Genomic DNA, 15,394 nt, shown 5'->3' on the forward strand with positions numbered 1-15,394 from the left:
AAAAAAAACAAAAACGCCCCCTGATAGGCTACGTGACGATTCACGTAGCCTATCACGGCTAGATTTGCAAAGTCAGCCGTGATAGGCTACGTCAATCGTCACGTAGCCTATCACGGGTGACTTTAAAAAAGAAAAGAAAAAAGCGTGTACGCTAATGGCGGCCCCCATAGGGAGCTGCCATTCCTGTTCCTTATTTGGTCGCTGTAGTCTACGTAAATGTTTACGCAGACTACGGCGAAAATAAGGGCAACGCTATTTGCGTTGCCCTTATTTTCGCCGTAGTCTACGTAAACATTTACGTAGACTACAGCGACTAAATAAGGAACGCGAATGGCGGCTCCCTATGGGGGCCGCCATTAGCGTACGCGCTTTTTTCTCTTTTTTTTTTAAAGTCACCCGTGATAGGCTACGTGACGATTGACGTAGCCTATCACGGCTGACTTTGCAGATCTAGCCGTGATAGGCTATGTGAATCGTCACGTAGCCTATCAGGGGGCGTTTTTTTTTTTTTTTTAACTTTCGCGTTAGCGGCCGGGCGAGGCGGGAAGCCTCCCCCCCGGCCTGAACTTCGCGGGGGGAGCAGCGAAGCGCCTCCCCCACACCGCGAACATCCTTCGAGGACAAGTAAGGGACTTTCGTCCACCCCTAATTCCGGTCTGGATTCAGGCCCAGTCTGGGGACAGAATCAGCCTTGGTCGCCCTGGTGGATGACTTTCTTTGAGAGGGACAAGGGAAGTGCAACCCTGTTACTTCTTCTTGATCTCTCAGTGGCTTTTGATACCATTGACCACTGTATCTTCCTGGATCGCCTCCGTGTGTTGGGAGTTGGAGGCACTGTTCTGCAGTGGTTTGACTCATACCTACAGGGTAGGTTCCACAGAATAGCATTGGGTGACTGCGCCCCAGCCCCTGAAGTGTGGGGTGCCACAAGGCACCATCCTGTTCCCAATGTTATTTAATATGTATATGAAGCCGTTGGAAGTGGTCATCAGGGGATTTGGGGCAAGGTGTCACCAGTATGCTGATGGCACCCAGCTGTATTTCTCTGTGACATCTGAATCGGGAGAGGCCATGCATGTTCTGAACTGATGCCTGGATGCAGTTATGGCTTGGATGAGTGCCAAAAACCTGAAGCAGAATCCTGAAAAGATAGAGACCCTATGGGTTGGCAGTTTCCAGGTCCAAGAACTGGGTTGTTTGCATGTTCTGGATGGGGTTACATTTTCTCTGAAGGAGCAAGTACATAGTTTGGGGGTATTCCTGGATCCATCTTTGTCACTGTCCGGGTGACCTCAGTGGCCCGGAACACCCATTACCAACTTTGGAAGGTACGCCAACTATGCCCATTCCTGGATAGGAATAGCCTAGCAACGGTGATCCATGCACTGGTAACCTCACGATTAGACTACAGCAATATGCTTTATGTGGGGCTGCCCTTGTGCATGGTTCAGAAGCTGCAGCTAGTGCAGAATGCAGCAGCTAGGGTGCTCACTGGGACACCCAGCTATGCTCACATAACATCTGTGTTGAAAGAACTGCACTCACTACCTATTAGCTACTGAGCCACGTATAAGGTCATGTTATTATCATACAAAGTCCTAAACAACTTGGGACCAGGATACCTACCAGACTGCCTTCCCTTATATATACCCAGGAGCCCTTTAAGGTTGTCAGAGGAGGCCTTGCTGGTCATTCTGAAATTAATGGAATCTAGGGATGGCAGAGAATTCCACCACGGATCTCGGTGAGGCCGAATGCCAGTGCATTCGGCCCCCCGAAATCTGTGGCGGAACAGCCTGCCTCCCCGCCACCCCCTGCAGATCCCCCCCGGGACGACACTTACCTGGGGCGGATCTTCCGGGCAGCGGTGGCTGAGGCGGCTGGTCTTCCGACCAGCTGCCGCCGCCGCCACCATTTGCAGTCTTGTCGGGTTTTTGGGTTTTTTTACAAGACGTGATAGGCTACGCAAAGACTTATGTAGCCTATCACGTCTGGCTTTAAAAAAAAAACGCGTACGCAAATGGCGGCGGCTACAGCCGCCGCCATTTGCGTTCCTTATTTTTGGCCATTTTAGTCTACGTAAATATTTACGTAGACTAAGACAGTGAAAATAAGGGGAATGCAAATAGCGTAGCAGACGCTATTTGCGTTCCCCCTTATTTTCGCCATCTTAGTCTACGTAAATATTTACATAGACTAAGACAGCCAAAAATAAGGAACGCAAATGGTGGAGGCCATAGCCGCCGCCATTTGCGTACGCACGTTTTGTTTTTAAGCCAGACGTGATAGGCTATGTAAGTCTTTACGTAGCCTATCACGGCTGACTACAGGGACGCAAACAGCGGTGGCTACAGCCGCCGCCATTTGCGTCCCTGCTAGCCAGCGGCCAGATGTCCGGCTGCTGGCGGAGCCGGCCGGTGGCTCCGTGGAATCCCCATGGAGCAGAGCCGGCCAGCCAGGATTCTGGGGGGAAGGCGCTCTGCGCCTCCCCCCCGGTGAGAATTCCGGGGGGAGGGACGGAGCTCCTCCCCCCCAGCGGAACCCAATGGAGCCAGGTAAGGGGAGTTTCATACATCCCTAACGGAATGCCGCCATGCAATACCTCAACAGTGGGCCTTCTCTGTAGCGGCGCTCACCCTTTGGAAAACCCTCCTTTGTGCCGTTGGGGAGGGAGACCATGTGGTATCTTTCAAACACCTCTTGAAAACACACTTGTTCACCCAAGCTTTCCCTGGGCCACAATTAAATTAATCATGCTGCTCCATCGTACTGCTTTTTGTATTGCTTTTATTGTAACTGGAATTGTTTTTAATGTTGTGTTTTTAATATTGCATTTTAAATGTGATTTTAATATTTATATATGAACTGCTTCGGGATTTTATTATACTTATGTATATAAATATCACTAAATAAATAAATAAGGCGTATTAGGAGGGGAAGAAATTAAAAAAAACAACAAGCTACATTGTGAGACGAGCTTAATGGAGTTGAACATAGCAACTGTGCAGCCTCAGAGAGGTACTTCTAAGGTGAGAACATGAGAGGAAATAATCGTGTTTTGTACATAACTCTCTCGTTTCTACACTCTTCTTCCAGTGCAGCCATGAGAAGGAGATCAGTAGCTTTCAGTCACCTCTGTTTTCCATAAAATGCAGTTACTCATCTCATCCAAACTGAGAAATATGGTTTGTGTTAACTATGGTTTGGGGAGGGAGGATGTCAGGGCCATTCATCACAGTTTGAAGTTGGCTTGTTATTTTTAAATATGGTTTAGAAAAAACACAATTTCTACGGGATTGCACATAACTGTGATTCATTAAAAATGAAAGCTTCCAATCTCTTCCCTACATGTATGCTGGAGAAATGGGGGGAATTGATGAACACAAGCCTTGTTTAGCATTATGTCTGAATGCAGCCAGTGGCTCAGTTCGGACGTAAAACCAAACCATAGTTTGTTGCTACAGGAATGAGCCCTGTGCCCATGCACTCCCCCTCCCCTTTTCCTGTTCTCACACACTCTGCTTCAGTTAGTTATTTACTCTTCAGCAGAAACCATAATTTTCTGTTGCGTCTGAACTGGCAAACTGTGGTTTGCACTTGTCCTCCAAACCAGAATTGCAAACCACTCATCGAAGCTGGTTTGAGGGGCATGTGCAAATCAGGGTTTGTCAGTTTGGATGTAATGGTAAAGTATGGTTTGCATGAAAAAGGAAAGCGTTATTCCTCCATTACTCACACATAGGCCACTTATATATTGAAACAGGAGCAGATCCACATTGCTGGCCCCATCCCTAACGTTGCATGGTGGCCCCTAGTATCTTCAGAACAGCTACTCATGCTAAGGAGTTTCCTTTTATACATCCATGCTCAATGGGAGCAGGGCAACATCAGGGGTAAGTTCATGCAACATCAGGGGTAAGGTGGTGTGACCTCCCTCAGGTTCATCTGCCTCCACTTTGGGACAGCTATCTTCACTGTCCCACAAGCTTCAGCCCCTAAATTCACAAGGTAAAAGAGACACCCAATATGCCTAATTGGTTCCCTTTACCCAACCAGGAGAAGTACCCAGGAAATATGAACACTATTGGTAGTACAAAAAGATGAGCGAGATGTGGGACTTTATAACTTAAAAAACAAACAACTAAAAGCTTATTTAATACAAGAGATATTATATAATAAGTCATTCAGTTCTCTGTCTTAACCTGCCTACTCTACCCTTTCTAAATGCTACACACAAATCCCACTAACTAGATGTTGCTTCCACAGTCCCTATGGGCGCAATCCTATACGGATAGGTGGCTGCTTCCGAACTCGGAGGCGACCGCCTATCCAGTGCAGGGCAGGAGAAGCACAGAGGGAATCGTTCCCTCTGTGCTCCTCCTGCCCTGCATTTTCAGCTAGACAGCCAATTGTGGCTGTCTAGCTGAGGGAGGGCAGAGCGGGGGAGGAGGCTGCTGGACGACATATAGGATGTGTCACACAGGCATTTCCGCCCTCCCTGCCCCAGAACGCCCTCTGGGAACACCCCTTTTTGGCCGCTCCGCACTCCTCTTGTGAGCGCAGAACATGGGGCTCTTCCACGCTGCCTCTGAGGCAGGGCGGAAGTGGGGGGAGATTGGTTCTCTGGGAGATGACCTCGGACTGCGGGTTCCAAGGTCAGTTCCTGGAAAACCAGATATCCTATGGCCATCTAGCTGCTGACTAGTGGCCATAGGATTGCTCCCTATCTCTGTCTCCAAACCCTATCTAACCAATTAATTGTCTGCTCATGGCTCTTATAAACTCAGTCTCCACACACACACACACACACACACACACAGGCCCCTCCCACCTTCTACTCACTCACTACCAAACAGTTAACCCTAACTTACCTGGGTTCTATTTAACACAGAAAACACACATAAACATTAATATAAACTCCACATGGCAAGCGTTATGATTTTGTCACAGGTGCCCATTTGCGCATCACCAAAGCAGAGGAAATGCATCACCCAGAAGAGGATGAAAGAAAACACAGATCTGCATAAAAGTTACCTATGCTAATTAATTAGTATAGATGTAAAATTTAGAAATAAAAATTATAATTCATATAGAAATATAGTATGTCTACCCATTGTGAGGGAGACTGTGACCAGGAAACCTGCGTGCCTGCTCATTCTGCTGTCCAGCTGCTAACAGTTGACGGGCAACTTTAAGGCCCCTGCTGCTCACCTTCTTATGGCTCTTTAGCTTTTAACCAGACAGCCCCTCTAATAGAGGACACCTTCAAATAGAGGATGGTCCTCTGGCAGCCCTTCAAATAGTAGGACACCTGGCCACCCTATGCAGGGGCAGCAGTACAGCTCCAACCTGTGAATGACCTGTACATGAGTAATACATGAACAGGGCTGAAGTAAGTAATTAAATCAGAGCACATTATGTGAGGTGGGAGGGAGACAGGTGTGTGTAAGTGGGGGGGGGGGATTTGTGAGCAGATGGCTCATTTTTATAGTTCCAGATCATTGTTTGGAATTATCTCTGAACCATCGCCATGTTGCAAGAGGCCCTTAGGTTAATCTTAAATACAGGTTGTTGTTCAGTCGTTCAGTCGTGTCCGACTCTTCGTGACCCCATGGACCATAGCACGCCAGGCCTTCCTGTCCTGCGCTCTCTCCCGGAGCGTGCTCAAGTTCATATTCATTGCATCCGTGATGCTATCTAGCCATCTCATCCTCTGCCGTCCCCTTCTCCTTTTGCCTTCAGTCTTTCCCAGCATCAGGGTCTTTTCCAGAGAGTTTTCTCTTCGCATTAGGTGGCCAAAATATTTTAAATACAGGTAGAAACCCATAAAATTTCAAACAGATATGAGGGAGATTTGTACAAATTGTCCTCTCTGTGTCTTTCTATAAAAAAAAAAAAAGAAGGAAGGGTGTTCTTTCCACTTGATTACTCACCATTTGAACCTCTGGGACAGGCTTTCATCTCGCAAAAACAGGCTACAATCCTATATCCGCTTATGTGGGAATACCCCCCATTGAATGCATTGGGGCTTGCTTCTGGCCTGTATGGGATTGCACTGTCTTCACAAACTCAGATGAGTTTTCATGTGAGAAAAACTGGCCCTGTATGCTAAAGAAAATTGGTTCTCTTACCATTTTCAAACTTCACCTATAGTGCATTCAAACCATGGGTTAATGCGTGTCAATCCGTATTTGCTTTGTTAATTAAAATGTGGCCTATGGCTCTTTGTTAGACTTTGAAATGTAAATAGTTGTGTAAGGATTTGCCATTTTGGTTTCTTGTACCTGTAAATAGACACACATTTGCCCAGAGATAATGAGCATGTTTTGTACTCACCAGGGGAAAAGAGATCATTCTGTTTCTGTTGCTCCAAGCCCTGTGGGAATATAATTTCCTTTTTTTTCTAATCTAAAACATCATTTTAGACACACTACATGCATTTGATTAATAGCTGAAGCATTCGTTCTCTGGTCTGTTACAAAGCAAACGAAGTATCTCACCGTATTTATCAATTCCTTGGGACAGGCTTGAGTCTGAAGTTCTGTTTTTAGTCCCTTACTTGGATATGCCAGGGAAAAATCTGCACACATCTTGAAGATGCAGGCTACCCAACTAATCATAAAAGTAACTTTTACGTTACTTTTCTACATGCTGAATGTAGCATGATGTCAGGGTGGAAACTGAGCCCATAGAGCCCCAGAGCAGTTCTGATTCTGAGGAAGAACAGCAATCTGTGGGAGAGGAGTGCGCTCATCTCTCACAGGCACAGCAGCTGGCAGAGATTCCTCCTGCCAGCATTCCTGGGATATATAGTGACCCTGGCAGCGAGAGAGCGCTGGAGGGGGGCTTGCTGGATGCTAGGCACAGACGCAGGGAGCAGCGACAGATGGAGGGCGCCGAGAGGAGGCATAGCGCTCGCTTGGCGCGCAAACAACGGTTGCGTCCCGAGGACCCAAGGGAAAGAGGGAGGATCTCTCCCTAGCCCATAAGTTCAGGGTCTTCCCATGGTTCTCCTTCAAATGGGGACCAACTGCCTTACCTGGAGCTTAGCCTACTCTGCTATCTTTCCCCAGTGCTGTTCCTTGCTTTGTCGCTAGTGATTAGTATCTGAAAGAGTCATAAAGTAATAAAGGAATAAAGTCTCGGAAAGAATTCCTCATCATCTGTGTCCTGAGTTGGCTATTTGTGGGGACTGCAAGAGGCAGCTAGGGCGCTCCTGACACATGTATTGGCTAGCATCCAAAAGTTATTTCAATATGGGGAGACAGGGTTCATCTGGGCTTCTGGGGACTTTAAGATGTGAGGGAGGCATTTCACGGAGAACTGGGTGACATAAGACTTATCCAAATGGATCATAAAGAACCTGCACAGTAACTCACACTTTCCCCTGGCCTACACTGTGAAATACATAAGCCTCACAGAGACCACAAAGGCTACCAAGATAATTAAGGCTGGTGGATTTGTTTTAAGAACGGAAACAAGTAAGTAACTGTTCCTTGCTTCCACAGTAAAGCTCTTTTCTAGTTAAGTTTGCATCAGTGATTCACTTAATGGCTGAACACAAGATAAGTGGTTTCAAGATGGCTCCCATTGTGCTAATGCCCCATTTGTGACTTCATTTGTTGCCTGCTAAGCAGCATTCAGCTTTATAGTGTGATTGCTTGGCAGCAACATCTTCCTTTAAGTTGTTTGTCCTTCCTCTTATAGAACTGAATTGAGCAGAGCTGAAAAGATGTTAGCTTCTTTTATTGGAAGATAAAGGCTATGGTCACACATGCCCTTTCTTTCTGACTCCTGATGCAGCTCCTACAGCAATTCCAGCACTAACGACCTTGCTTGTAGCATCTGCCTGCAGAGATCCACTGAGATTCAGCTGTTCTTGGTCTGACTCCTCTTGGTTGTTCCCTGTTGGCTACTCCATGCTGGGCAAAACGTTGCTGCTATTGCCAGCAATGAGCAAATGAATTTAAAGGATGCTGCATTTGAAAAGAATGCATGACCTGAATATGCTCTCTTGGGAGGACACAAGTATCGACGGAAAATTCCAGAATTGTCTTCAGTGCTCCTTGAACACAAGTTCTGTTAAATGATCCAGTGCCAACTGCCAGTAACATAAAACAGTAATGCCCAAGCAGCAAATTCCAGAGACGGTTCTATTTTCCTGCCTCCAGTCTTGATTTGTGTGGCATTTTTTATTTGTGTGTGAGAATTTTGATTTGTGTGTGAGAATTTTGATTTGTGTGTGGCATTTTTTTATTTTTGTGATTTGTGTGTGACATTTTAAAAAACAAATGAGCTCCAGTCTGGGGAATGGGAATAGGGATTAATTTTCACGTTTCATGTCCATTGGAACCCTAATGAATATGTTGTTAAAAATGAAAAGTTTTTTAATTGGATTTCTTTAATTTTAAATTGAACTGTTTTTTAATATTGTAGTTTTCTCTTTTTAAAAACAGCCTTATGAAAATTACAATAAATATTTTCAGTCTGAGCACAGAGTAAATTGCTGTGCTCAGATAATTAAACAGCATGAAATAGAGTACACACTATCATCCAGTTGGGCACTTTGCACGATTGTCCTAGTCATATACAGATAGCATTTCCTGGATCCTGTGAGGACTTCTTCATCCTTAGTACGAGTATCAAGCCCATAATAACAATATAGCATACGACCAATTTGTGCCATATTTATACTGCTGTAACAGATATTTTACCTGTTTTTTAATCATATGTTCCCTGTGTTTTATCATGTAGGTAGAACAGCAACCTTTCACACACATTTGTTCAGGGCTGGCCTTAGGTTTGGGCGAGCTGGGCAGTTGTCTGGGGCACCAAACTGAGCTCGGGGGCTGTGTTCTTTGAATGTACTGTCTGCAGTAAGCTAAGGTGGCCAAAGGCCTGTAACCTTTCTTTCAAAGTTCTACAGGTTGTTTGGGTCCTAACTACAAAAAAATAATCTTCCTTCAATTAGTTTTAAAGTATTTTCTTTTTCAATTTCCACTTTGATGTCATTGGTGCTAGGTAAAAATCAGTGGAACACAGCTTCACTTTAAGGCAACATTACCGAGGCTTCAAATTTCACACTTCAAATACTGTAAGCGCTATAAGCACTATATAAATAATAATAAAATAAAGCTGTAACCTGTAAGAGGTTGGCTGGTTACCTTTTTTATTTACAACTTTTCTTTATTATTTTTAAAGATAAAAATAATGGATATTCTAACATAAAGAATGCTTACCAAAAGATAGGAACTGCTACAAAACAAAAAAATTATAGAAGTAAAACCTGTGATAGTTCTGCTGTGTTGCATAGTGCACAACCACCGCTCAGAATGTGGCTTTTCAAACTATGGCTTGTGCAAACTGAAGCACAGTGGTTGAGAGATCAAGGTTTTGAGCAATGTCGTTCTTGATGGACATCACACCTGCACCAGGCCCCATGAATCCTCTCGGTGACGTTGCAGAACTGACTGGAGGGGGGCAACAAGCAAGAGGGAGCAAGCCAATGGGGAACAAGAGGAGTCAGACCAAGAGCTGCTGGCTCTTGTTTCTGAGCTAATCAGTCACTCATCCATTCAAAAATACAATAAACATGACAATAAACTGCTCTGCCCAATAAGTACCAGCTCCTACTCCTCACAAAAGCAACAAAACAATTCTTAAATAAGCACATTTCATGTAATCTTTCTAATATCGGTAAAAATATAATAATCAAATTTTATGTAAAAATAATAATCAAAGTTTATATGCTTAAACATACCATATTCTAGATGGTGTACAACTAGGGAGAGTGTACATTTACACTTACAATTTGTACAGGCTGTCTGTATCCAAACAGCAGCCTGTACATTTGTACAGGCTGCTGTTTGGATAATAAGTGGCCACGGTCCGACCTGTCCCCAAAGCCCGGCCTCGCTGGGGTCATGCACTGGAGCCCCTGGTCATGACCCTTCGCATCCCAGCACAGGGTGGGGTCCAGGGCGGCCCACATACAAAATGATTCATCATATGCCAGCCACGCCCTGCCCTCATATTCCGTATAGGTCCTGTAAATAATATCCAAGTATTTGGTCAGCACGAAACCCCACTCTGGGTATTTCTGCTGTATAATACTCATGTAGATGAGGAAACCAGGCAACCAATTTGCCCAGGTGTGAGAAACCTTCTTGTACCTAACCCGCTCCTGTTCCTTGTTGCTGGACTTCTCTTGTCTTTTGATTCCGATTCCCGGGATAACAAGGAGAATACATCCACAAACTCACCCTTGAATATCGTCTCCCTAGTGGTTGGCGATAGATGATACCCGAAGGGGGCGTCAGTGCTGCCTGTCAGGATTGCCTCATCACAAACCTTAGCATAAGGATTGTTGCCAGCGACAGGGGCCACCACAGGAGCCACAGGGTCCCTGTCCATAGGGCCATGCCACACTGCTGCACAAGCCACAGCGGCAGAGGATACTTGCTGAGAAGTGGGCTCAGGAATGGTCCCCTTAGAGGCAGTCACTGTTGGAAGTAGCAGAAGTGGACCCGCTCCCCACTGTGGCCCCTGACTCACTGGACACAGCAGAGGAAGGGGGTTTAGCGCCCGTGAGGGCCCACCCGGTATACAAAGTGACACCAGACGAGGCCCCGACCAATGTCACCGCGGGAACAGCTGCGCCAGAAACACCGGACAAACCCCCAGTAGGAGGTAGCATAGGCCAAAAGGCCTGAGAAGTGGGAACATCTCCTCTGTGAGGAAAGGACCAACCCATCGCAGACATCCAGGGAAGCCACCCCCAAGGCATATATGGGCCACACCCCTGCCAAAGGGTGGGAGACCCAGTCATTACCCCCTCACCTTGACCCAGAGGTGTTACCACAGGAGAATCTGGGACCTGGCTAAGGCTAGAGGCTGCTGTGCCTGCTGATGGGGAGGCAGACTCCCTGGAAACCAGAACTGGATCAGAAATCAATGCCGGCTCTTGCACTTGGTCATAGGCCAAAGAAACGTCCAACAGCTCTGATACCTGCAGTGGAATAGAGCTAGGAGATGCCTCCAGAGTGTCCAACCTGGCTAAAATTGAAAGCAGAAGATTCCTCTGAGTCTGCTTCCTAGTCAACCTTGACCCCGTACACTGAATGTGTCGTTGAAGAGGAGTAACTGGAGAGGAAATCCCCTTATCCCTTTCTGCGGCCTCCAACCTGGACAGAAGCATAGCCATCATAGGGCTAGCATCCTCAGAGGAGGACGAATCGGCCCTATGACAGTGGGGGGCCTTCCCCTCCTCCCCAATTCCTTTCTTAGGTGGCATTCTGGCAGGGTTAAACACTGCCTCAGTCTACCCTGGCTAGTACTATAGGGGAGGGGGGGTCAAAAGGCAGCCCAAGGATTGCCACCAATAGCCCAGCACCCCTTGGCGCTAACTGTATCGGGGAGGAGGGGATAGGCCTAATGGCCCACCTGGGAAACCTCAGGCCTGCAGGCCCAGAAAATGCCCAGGCACACTCCAGGCTATGTCCCTCAAAACCGGCCCTGCGGGCCCTAGCCACCATGGTGTAACCGCCTAAACAAAAAGAGGGGGGGGGAAAGCCACCCAACTCCTTCCTCTCAATCGATCCCCACACCCGCTGTACTGGGTGAAAATGTGGGGGAGAGGCCCTAGAGGCCCATCCTACATACCTTGGGCCTATAGGCCCAGTAGTGGTGCAAAGCCACCCGCTTTGGGCCTGGGGGGAACCGCGCACACACAAGCGAGAGCCCTCACTGTCCGGTGAGCGGGAAACGCCATCGCTGAGAACGCCATGGCAAGCAGCTGCTGCCACTGATATCAGACCCTACAGAGCCCCAGACGCTGCCACCAACACCAGCCATGTTATCCAGCAAGTGGGAAAAGCTGCCACCAAAATGCCGCCGTCGCCACTGAGATGGGGCCCCACAGAACCCTCCCGAGCCTCGATGCCAGCCAGCCGGCCGGAGACACCAAGAGGAGGTGAGCAGCCTCAACTCTGAAGAGACAAAGCTGCCCAGCTTCCCTCTATTGGCCAACAAACAGGCCGACACCTCAGCCTTGTCAGGCACCAAAGCCACTTCTCTCGGCTGTAGGAGCGTGTGCTGCCCTCCCCTCAGCCGGGCTTCGAAGAGGTGGAAGGGAGGGGTGCCCTAGCCTAAAACAGCCAGTAGGCCCCTCCCCTCCATGGTGGTGCCACCCAGGGACCGCCAGTTGCATTCCCCTTGTCTCCCCCCCGCCCCCGCACCTGCAAAATCCTCCCTGCAGCCAGGCAAGCTGGATGCAGGGAGAAGGGGCTTGGCCACTCATGGAAGTTTGAGGGTCCATTACACAACCTCGTTGACATCCAGGGCCTCTCCTGTGCTTTTTCTAGTTTACTCTGTTGTACCCCCCCCCCCAAATAATCACCTTTAAAAAAAAGTACAGCTTTAATATGGGACATACCACTATTTCTCAGCTGCTAGATGGAGCTGTTTTCATTGAAAAATATAGAAAGCTCTGAGAAGGTTGCTGAGAAAGCAGCCTTCTTTTTCCTTGGCTCCTTAGATGAGGGATGTGTTTTGTCACATCCCTCATCTAAGGAGCGAATCCTCATTGCACTATGGAAATGGAAGCAAAATGCTCGGTGGGCTCCCGGATTTTCCTTTAATGTAGAGGTACCTTTTACATGCTGAGCACACACAGCCCTCATTGGGCTGTTTTGGAGCATCTCACCCCCTTAGGGTTTTTTTTTAATCTACAGATTTATTTGTACTTGCAAATGTCAAGCTTATCCTGAATCCACTGATATCTTCCTCTTATGTGTAGCACCCAAGATGGATTGTGGGGCATTTCTGAGGTAGGGCAGGAAATGGTGGCTTGTGATTATTTATATCTTAAGCAAAGGTACAACAAGATGTTTTCCTCTCGTCACCAATAACAGTAATTATGTGCTTCCTCCAACTTCTTGCTTGTCACAGAAATTTGCCTCTTTCACTGATCTCATTTATTTTATATCCTCATATTCATGCCGTTCCTCACCTAAGTGGCGTTTTAGAAGTACCATCCAATTCTGAAGTCCTTTTTCCCCCTTTAAAGAGAGGAATTTGAAGTATAAATGAAATAATGCTGAAAAAAAGCACAGATTGTAAAGCAACCATGAATCAAGACTGAGCACAGAGAAAAGGTTAGTTCCCCCCCCTACAATTTTGTTAAGTGATGTTCACTGAACTTAGTATCTTACAGTCTATAACTCGATACAGAGGAGAGACACAGGGAATGGGAAGAAGATGGCAGCGAAATAGGGGAAGAATATATCTAGTTCAGTTACATATAGTTAGGGCAAATTTAGTAGGGCCTGGAGTGAGGATTAAGGGGTTGATGTGCCAAAGGTTTCATGGAAAAGGTGAGTTTTGAGGAGGGATTTGAAGGAAAGAGAGAGGAGGCATGTTCATGCTGGTGTTTTTGGAGGGGGCTGTAGGCATCAGTGTAGTGAAGTGGTCTAATTTCATGCAGCCCTTGGCCTCATTTCAAAAGCCCTCTGCATGCAATCAGTTCAGACCTCTGGCAAGAGTGATCTGTCCCCTCCTTGGCAGCCAGAGGGGGAGAGAGAAATGAGAGGAGGAGAGAGACAACAGGAGGTGGCAGAAAGAGAGAGGAAAGAGGGTGGCAGAAAGAGAAAAGGGGCGACTCACCCATGTTTGAGTCTAGTCCTGTCCATGCTGCCAATATGTGGCCCTGAGAGTTTACCCATGAGGAAATGTGGCCCTTGACAGAAAAAGATTGCCCATCTCTGGCTTACAGCATTTTTTATTGTCTTTCCAAAGGTAATGTTGAACTCGGTGGAAAGACATGAGTTTATAGCACCTGTACTCTTTATCCTTGCACTCTCAGAAGAACTCTTGTATGGTTTGGGGGTAGTGAAATACTGGGGTGATAGAAATATGCTGAATGCAGGTGTAACTGAATGCTACAGTCACATCAGGCGGCCTTACCTGCTCTGCTCCACTTCAGGACTTTATTTGCCCTTTTGAAAAACTGTCAGTAGGTGCAGTGGCAAAAAGGTGACTAGATTTTAAAGAAAAGTCTGAGCTGCTACATGTTTCTGAGGCCCTGAAACCTCATTGTCAATGACCTGGTTGATGATGAGCATACAATTTCTTTTTGGATCAAAGTGCCACACAGCACCAGATGCTTCCAAATCCCTCTTCTCACCTCACCTCACCAGGGGCATTGCTTGGTTCTTAAAAGATCTGGGGCACAGGCCCATAACATACATTTGCACGTGCATATATCTACTGTATATCTATCTATACATATCTCTGAGTCTAAGCAGACCTCTAGTATATATGTGTCTCTGTGTGTAGTGTGCATGTGGTATGCTGTGCATAGATTACATACATACATACACACATACATACATACATAAGAAGTGTGCACTGACCCCCCCACGCCACTTCAACTCAGACCCCGATTCAGCATTTTGGAAAAAATTCTGCTTGTCCTCTGGCCAATTTGTAGTCAGACCACTTCAGCTTAGCACCAAACCTGAGTCAACGTTTAGAAAAATGAGTCTTTATGCTTCCTGTTGATTACCATGGGAAAGTAGGAAAAAAATGTTACTTTTTTCTCTTTGTCAGGACTGGATGGTAATTTCAGGCATAGTGGCCCCCTAGAAGGGGATTACACCTGCCCAATGTCAGAAAAATAGGTGCAGGGTTTGTGTTTTTATTTTCTTTTAAAGGGAACTGCCAATAACATTTGTATTCCTTGGAAGAATTGGATAAATTTTTTTTTCAGAATTCATTGTCCCATCAGAGTAGATGATGCCTGCCAAATTTCAGAATGATAGCCACAAGGGGCTTTGTACAAGGGTGGCCTTGACATTTTGAGGTCTCCAAAAGAGGACATACTTCTCTCTCTATGTTCCTTGTGGACCATTGTTCTGAAATTACAGACAGCCTAAAGGTGTCCCTAAGAAAGAAACCAGCAAAGTTTCAGAAGGATAGGTACAGCAGTTCATGTGGAAGGGGAGTTCTCCAATTTCAGGGGAGGGAGTGATTTGCTTTCCCTTACCTTCACCACATCCCAAACAGATCTGGGGTACATTTGTATGAAAATGCACAGGTCATTAGAGGTGTCCCCCAGGCAAAAAACCTGTAGAGTTTCTGAAGGACATGCATGCATGCAAAAATTTAGAATTACTAGAACTTATTTACATTTCACCAATGTTAGCAGAAGGGGAACATGGGTGGGAAGGTGCTATCACACCCATGTCCTGCTTGTGGGTTTCCCTAGTAGTCCCTGCTAATCCCACTTACAACCTCTTGATTAGGAGTGTACGAAACTCCCTTACCTGGAGTCCGTGAGGGGTCCATGGGATGGGGGAGGCGATCCGCCCCTCCCCCCCAGAATCTTTGCTGGCCA

This window comes from Heloderma suspectum, chromosome 3 (assembly GCF_057233095.1).
Source record: "Heloderma suspectum isolate Gila_16-S chromosome 3, 16-S_ref, whole genome shotgun sequence".
Classification (NCBI taxonomy): Eukaryota; Metazoa; Chordata; class Lepidosauria; order Squamata; family Helodermatidae; genus Heloderma; species Heloderma suspectum.